General features: G+C 39.2%; 1 long non-coding RNA gene across 1 annotated transcript in view; it reads left to right on the top strand.

Moving 5' to 3' along the window:
• LOC125962207 (uncharacterized) overlaps nt 1-7,403 on the top strand; it is an 11,959-nt gene extending 4,556 nt beyond the window's left edge. Inside the window, exon 3 of the long non-coding RNA XR_007473728.1 lies at nt 5,078-7,403. This is a non-coding gene — a long non-coding RNA (uncharacterized LOC125962207). The remainder of the gene's footprint in view (nt 1-5,077) is intronic.
• Nucleotides 7,404-7,957: the final 554 nt, after the last annotated feature.

The raw sequence follows: 7,957 nt of genomic DNA, 5'->3' as shown, positions 1-7,957 counted from the left end.
GCCTGAGCCAGATGTGAAAGTTATTTGTTCTTGTCAATAAACTAAACTTTACGGCGACCCTCTTTTTATCACGCCACAGGTATTTTAAGAGAGGTGGTTGCTGCTTGAGCTGGCAGCCAGTGTTATACTGAGACCTACCAAAGGCCAAGAGACGGTGTTTCCCTGGAAGCTTACCATCCGTGTACCAGGTGCTGGATGGACCAGTGAAGTTTTCTTTCTGGTCTCGGGGAGCCTGACTTCTCCATCATAATGCATCTCCAAGGGAGACCTGTTTTGGGGGCAGGGTTTCAGGGGTTGTGTTGTCTGGTCCTGAGTCATGGCTCCAGAGGGTCAGTGTTTGGTGATGAAATGTGAAAAACCAAAGAAACAGTAGTGATCTGACTCCAGACACACAGCCCACCGCCACTAAGAATGAAATGCTTCCTGATATTAAAAGAACCAACTTGTACAAAGTATTTACTGCTGACCACACACCTAGGCATGAGTTGAGGCCCTTCAACATATAACCCAGGCACGTGGCTGGAGAGCAATGATATTCCTGGGCCCGTTTTGGGATTAGCAAAGACTTCCTCCTCTGGAAACTCTGTTTGCCGTTGTGGAGTCTGAACTAGTCCTCCTTTTCTTTTCAAACGTGGGCACAAAGAAATAATTGAAATGCGAAGGTCATTTTAAAAAAGGCTTTTGGCCAACAATTATTTCCCTTTTGTTGTTGCTCACAAATAGTGTTGCTAAAAAGGAGAAAATATTCTAGCTTTTTAAAAGTTCGTATGTACTGTTAACCCTCCACATGGGGCAGATTTTAGAAGATGCGGAACACTTAGGACACCAGCAGTTAGCCTGGGGAGGAGGGGAAGTCAAGGCCTATTTAGTCCAGGAACTGGATAATACACAAAGTAAAAGCCAAAATCACAACATTTATAAATTTAAAATTTTAAGATTAATTTTTAAAATTAAAAATTTTGAGATTAAATTAATTAATAATTTACATCCTTCTGCCAAGTCCGCTGTGCCCCCTGAAGTGTGCGAAGGGGCAACAACAGCTCCTGTAGCTCCATGTGTGATAGCTGCCTTTGATTTCAAAAGAGAGGTGTTGCCAGTTTCCAGAGCAATTAAAATTGGTTAAAAATGGCAAACGGCCGTGTGGGTGGTGCATGGTGATTTGAGCAAAATTCAACACTGGTATTCCTGTCATAGAGCAAAATCTGTGGGTTGCTATGCACATTGCCCTGGTGACACTCCGTGTCCTGCAACAGCAAATATTGGGCTCAGTCACCAGTGAGCAAGATCCAGACATATGAGAATCTGGGTGGTCCTGAGAGACGTTCCCACGTAGACCCACAGCCACGTTGCAGCAGCTGGATAAGTAAAGCTGGCGCTTTGGAACAGAGATTTCATGGTCCTGAGTCAGTAAAACTGTGTGTGTGATAGTGTTTTCTGCTTCACAGATGGATGAAAACATTGCATCCATGTTCGCTGTTTTTACAAAGGCACAGACATTTTATTTTTCTATCTAAAATTTTAATTTAAGCAACGGGATTAAAATAGTACTTAACTCTGGTTGTTTTAGTCCTTAGCATATATATTTCAAATAGAGGAATTAGAACTGACTTAGTGATTTTTGTTATTTAATAAAAATGAACTAATGATCGAAGATTAAAATAAATATATTTCCCCACTTCCTATGCAATGATCTGTGATAACCTATATGGGAAAAGAGTCTGAAAAAGAATAGATATACATATATGTATAACTTTGCTGTACACCGGAAACTAACACAACATAGTAAATCAACTGTACTCCAATACAACATAAAAATCAAAAAAAAAAAAATTTCCCCACTTCCAAATTCCAACTCTTCATCCCTAACTCATCTAGAGGTAGTGAGGCTCAACAGTGAAGAATAACAGCCATTCACTAAGCCTTTACCATGTATGAAGCACTGGATTAAGGGCTTGGCCTGCATTATGTCATTTCATCCTCACAACCCCAGTGAGAACTGAAGCTAGGAAGAGGCAAAGCCAACATCTGAACCCAAGACCATCTGACTCTAAAACCTAGAATGAGCTACCCTGTTGGGAACAAAGCAGTAAGTATGAACTTATCAAAAGCAAGTAAATTTTGTTCCTTTTTGGCAAAATTAGTTATCAAAGGAAAAGAAAAGTGAAGAATTTAAGGAATGAGAGATCGTGTCCTTCTCGCTCTTTTTTAAAGTAGAATTTATTTCTTGTAAGAGTTTCAGGTTTACTGAAAAATTACGAAAACAGAATTTTGTGTTCTCTTTTCATATTTTTATGTACCATTTTTGCTACAATGTTAAGATACTGAATTTACAGGTTTTTCCACCGCGATGGTTTTTTATAAGTGAAGTTTTTTTTAAATTGGGGTATAGCTGCTTTACAATGTTGTGTTAGTTTCTGCTGTACAGCGAAGTGAATCAGCTATATGTATACATATAACCCCTCTCTTTTGGATTTCCTTCCCATTTAGGTCACTGCAGAGCACCCACCGAGTAGAGTTCCCTGTGCTATATAGTAGGTTCTCATTAGTTATCTATTTTATACAAAGTAGTGTGTATATGTCAATCCCAGTCTCCCAATTCATCCCACCCTCCTTTCCCCACTGGTGTCCATACGTTTGTTCTCTACGTCTGTGTCTTTATTTCTGTTTTGCAAATAGGTTCATCTGTACCATTTTTCTAGATTCCACATATATGAGTTAATATACTATATTTGTTTTTCTCTTTCTGACTTACTTCAGTCTGTATGACAGTCTCTAGGTCCATCCATGTCTCTGCAAATGGCACAATTTCCTTCCTTTTTATGGCTGAGTATAAGCGAAGATTTTTAAAGTAAAGTTTTATTATTTTTATAATAGTTTTATATTCAGACAGTGACATTTCGTTGATAAGTGACATTTTGTTGATAAGTGGTGTCATAATTGGAGGTGTGTGATTTTAAGCGTTTTTCCTACTGGTTTTTCTTGTGAAGTTTTCATTTCTGCCCTCATTCTGTTATCTGGTAAGCAGAGAGCCAGGATGACCAAGAATGGGAACAACTTGGGATTTGGAGTCAGAAACCTTGGTTTAAACCCCAGTCTGTCACTTATTAGCTGAACAGGCCAGCTTCTTTGTGAGTCTCAGTTACCTCCTCTGGGAAATGGGAATAATGAGAACCAATCAAATTAGAAAACGATGTCATTGTAGGATAAAAGGTCAACCAAATGTTAGTTCTTATAAGAGTACTCCTCACCCGTGAGAGGTGACTCTAGGCTAACATAATTTATTTTATAAATCATAGTTTATATAGTCACATAAGCCATGTCTCTAGAGAATAAACTAATGAAATTCATAAGGTAATGGTTTTGGAATCAGGCAGACCTGAATTTGAATCTTGGCCCTCCCACTTAGCAGCTACGTAACTTTGAACTTTGCCACATCCTTCTCAGCTTCTCAGATTCCTCAGATCTAAAATGGGATAACATCCTCTAAATTACAGAGTTGTTTTGAGGATTAGATTTGAAGTATGTTAAGCATCTAATGCAGTGCCATCGAAGTTCTTTTTACTTTTATTTATTTTTTAAAATTAATTTTTATTGGAGTATAGTTGACTTACAATGTTGTGTTAGTTTCTGCTGTACAGCAAAGTGAATCAGTTATACATATACATGTATCTACTTTTTTTTAAGATTCTTTTCCCATATAGGTCATTACAGAGTATTGAATAGAGTTCCCTCTGCTATACAGTAGGTCCTTATTAGTTACCTATTTCATATATAGTAGTATATATATGTCAATCCCAGTCTCCCAATTTATCCCTCCCCATCCCTTTCCCCCTTGATAACCATAAGTTTCTTTTCTACATCTGGGACTCTATATCTGTTTTGTAAGTAAGTTTATTTGTACCACTTTTTAGATTCTACATATAAGTGATACATGATATTTGTCTTTCTCTGTCTGACTTCCTTCACTCAGTATGGCAATCTCTAGGTCCATCCATATCGCTGCAAATGGCATTATTTTGTTCTTTCTTATGGCTGAGTAATATTTAATTGTCTCTGTGTGCCACGTCTTTTTTATCTGTTTATCTTTTGGTGGTCATTCCTTTTATGTATCATACTTAACTTCCATTTCTAAAAGGGAGAGCCTCAGAGCATAAGGACTTGCCCGTATGAAGAGTATGTGAAGCTCTTCTTTTTAAATACTCTTCATAGGGGCAAGTCCTTGTGCTCTGAGGCTCTCCCTTTTAGAAATGGAAGTTAAGCATGATAAATAAAGGGAACGATTAAGCAACGTGGTTTGGCTTACAAAGAAAGCATGTCTATGGCTTTGTGCAATGGTTACTTCCCATGTGACTTTTGGCTTGAAAACTACCACAGAGGAGACCAGACCTGATTTGGTTGATGATCTTTTGATTTTTGGAGAGCATAGCTTAAAAAGGAAATTCTAAAAAGCCACCGTTGTCTTGGCAGTTTATGTGCAGAGTGCCTTCTAAGTCACAGCTTAGGTAACTCTTTGTCGGAATGACCCCCCCTCCCATCTTGCTCCCATACTCTGCTGAGCTAATTCCAACATGGCCTAAGGTCTCTGCTTAAGCATCCCTTTCTTAGGGAGGATGACTCTGAGCCTCCAGACAGGTGAACCTCACTTTGCTTACTGTACTGTTTCTTTACACTGAAGGTCTTATAATCACTTTTTAAATGTCTGCTTCCACCCACCACAAACTGTAAAGCCCCATGACATGAACAATTCCAAATGACTTTAAACATCAGTAACTTGCCTATACATCCCTAGGGTAAGATACTCTTAGGACAAATAGAGCTACATAGGATCTTAAACTATTTACAGTGATCATGTTTTTGTTGGTACTGTTTGTATGATTAATTATGAGATGTTGTGTGTAGTTTGGGGGAACAAAGAAAATTAGTAATTAAGGGTCACTGTAATTCTGTCATTTCTGGAGTTGTTGAAAATTGAGACTATCAATGTGGGGAAAATGAGGAAAAAATGTCATAGTTTACTTTGAAATTATCAATATAAAATCATAATTAATTTTATTTAAAAAATGTCAAACTCATGCAGGGGACACGGGTTCAATCCCTGGTCCAGGAAGATCCCACATGCCACGGAGCAACTAAGCCCATGAGCCACAACTACTGAGCCTGCGAGCCACAAATACTGAGCCCGTGTGCTGCAGCTACTGAGGCCCATCTGCCTAGAGCCCGTGCTCCGCAACAGGAGAAGCCAATGCAATGAGAAGCCTGTGCACCTCAAGGAAGAGTAGCCCCCGCTCATGGCAACTAGAGAAAAGCCTGCACGCAGCAATGAAGATCCAACACAGCTTCCCCACAAAATGTAATTAAGCTATTAAAAAAAGAAACCTAACCTATCAATAAATACAAAAAAAAAAAGTCAAACTCTGTCGCTGAAAAGGCCTAGTAACAATGACAAACACAGAAATAATGATTCACCCATAGTACTCAAATTGTAGTGCTGAGATACCATATCCCACTAAAGGGAACCAGGGCTTCTTAGAGAAACGGCTGACTCCAAGTTGGGGACAGGGAAAGTACATGCTGAGCTTGTCACAACTTATATCAGGCAGTGAGGAGGGTGTCAAAAACTACTAGGGTTCCATCGAAAGGGCTCAGGAGCCAATTTGAAGAGGCTCCTGGGTAAAGATGAGACAATTTAAGCATCCATACAGGTAATAACTGCATTGATTGAAACCATCAGATATATTTAAAAATCATTAAGTTCATAGTGATAATAAGAAAGAAAAAGAAAGAACAAGGGAAATAGAAAGAGAACGTCAGAAAGAAAAGAGAGGGAGGAAGGGAGAGAGAAGGTAAGAAAAAGAGAGAGAAGAGAGAGAAAGAGTGAGTAAGAAAGAGAAGAGGGAGGCAGGGGAGAAAGAAAGAAAAAGGGAGAAAGCAAGCAAGCAATTGATCACCATGGAGAGACGCTAGTCAACCAACTCATTATTCTGAAAACTGAAAATAGAGGGGAAAAAAATCAAGCATTTGTCTTGCGTTTTCTATGTGAATTACACCACTGGGTAATCAAACAGAAGATGAAGAAAAGGTTCTTTTTATAAACATAATCCAGCTAAAAAATATAAATGAAAAGATAGAATGAGCATATCACCATTTTGCAACCACTAATGAATGAATGGATTTGGGCATTTATTAAGCTGCTAACATCACAGAAGAGAGACATTGATATGATGGGTCTCCTAATGGAAGAACACTCCTTGCCAAAAAAATTCAAACCTGAAAATAAAAGCAGACGCCTGTTTAGGCCTCACCTCCAATGAGGAGACTTTCTTTGTCACTTGTGGATGTAATTGAACACTACGCTTCTGTTCTACTTTGACATCTTAGCCATACATTCAGTTGTTCCACGGACATTCATTCACTTGATTGTTGTTGCATGGTTTCCTTGTTTTTACTCTTGTCCTCCTACAACCTAACATCTACTTAGCAGCTAAATGATATTTTAAAATATAAGCCAGGGCTTCCCTGGTGGCGCAGTGGTTGAGAGTCCGCCTGCCGATGCAGGGGACACGGGTTCGTGCCCCGGTCTGGGAAGATCCCACATGCCGCGGAGCGGCTGGGCCCGTGAGCCATGGCCGCTGAGCCTGCGCGTCCAGAGCCTGTGCTCCGCAACGGGAGAGGCCACAACAGTGAGAGGCCCGCGTACCGCAAAAATACATACATAAATAAATAAAAATAAAATAGAAGATTTACATTTTGTGTGTGTTGTGTGTGTGTTAGAGGTCTCACTGGATTCCTAACTTGTATTTTTGTGAGAAGTATCAAAATCAAAGCCCCAGAAGAAATAAATCATCTCATCATGAAAAAATAGAGTTCTAAAGGCCAATAAGGGCACAGAAAAGAAGCTTGCCAGTCATTGGTCAAATGTGCAGGATACTGTGTGAATGCTGGAACATACCACATTCACTCCTTCTATGAATCCTGATATAAAGTAGTGGGTGGGGAAAAAGGATCTTCTTCAGTCATACTCTGTTGGAGCCACTAGGTGGTGCTGTCAAAGACAGTGTGGTCTTCATTTGTGGATTCAGAGAGGAAATATCAACTTTTAAAGTAAATAACTTCCATTTCTGATTACAATAGCATTGCATGCTTAGTGTAGAACATCTAGTAAATGCAAATAAGCAAAAGGAAGAAACGTTCACACAGAACGTTTCCAGAAAGAAACCATCCAGGAAGAACCACTGTTAGTATGTATCCTCTGTAATAATTAACAACGACAATAATAATAATGGCTTACATTAATTAAGTGCATGCTATGTGTCAGACACTCTACCAATGTTTTATACTTATCAGCCTCCCAGTCTCTCTAGGAAATTTCTCGCTACACAGTCATATATGAGATAGATGTAGTATATGTATTACATATTGATAAATATATTCACTTTTATTTGATAACTCAACACATAGTAGATGCTCAACAAATATTAGTTGAATGAATTCTTGAGAATTTAATGACATAATTCATGAAAATCACGTGGCCAATACAGTCATTCAATAAATAGCTACATAATGCTACATGTATTAACATTAATTAGTTAACAAAACAACCCTATAAATGTCCTTTGTTGAAGCTGTCCCTAAGAAATCTAAGCTTAGTTGGTTGAGTGACCCAGTAATAAGTCCAAATTCAGCTTCTTGTTGTGCAGTTTTGTTCCTTTGTCCTCCTGCACCTGGTCTGAAGGTCTGCTTTGGGCTCGGAGGGCTGTGTCCCAGGCTGGTAGTCTGAAAACTGAAGCCAGCTTGGAATCCCAGAGCTTTCTAGTGACTCTGCTATCCAGGATCACACTGTTCATGGGGCTCACAGAAACCAAAACTGGTTCTGGGGCTGACTCAGGACAGCTGTCCCAATAGAATCTCTTGGAATCACTAAGTAGTTAGCAGAGCCTGTTTTCTTTCTACCTAGATC

This window comes from Orcinus orca, chromosome 1 (assembly GCF_937001465.1).
Source record: "Orcinus orca chromosome 1, mOrcOrc1.1, whole genome shotgun sequence".
NCBI lineage: Eukaryota > Metazoa > Chordata > Mammalia > Artiodactyla > Delphinidae > Orcinus > Orcinus orca.
Note: the sequence above shows the minus strand (reverse complement) of the source record. Positions and strands in the feature narration are given on the sequence as shown.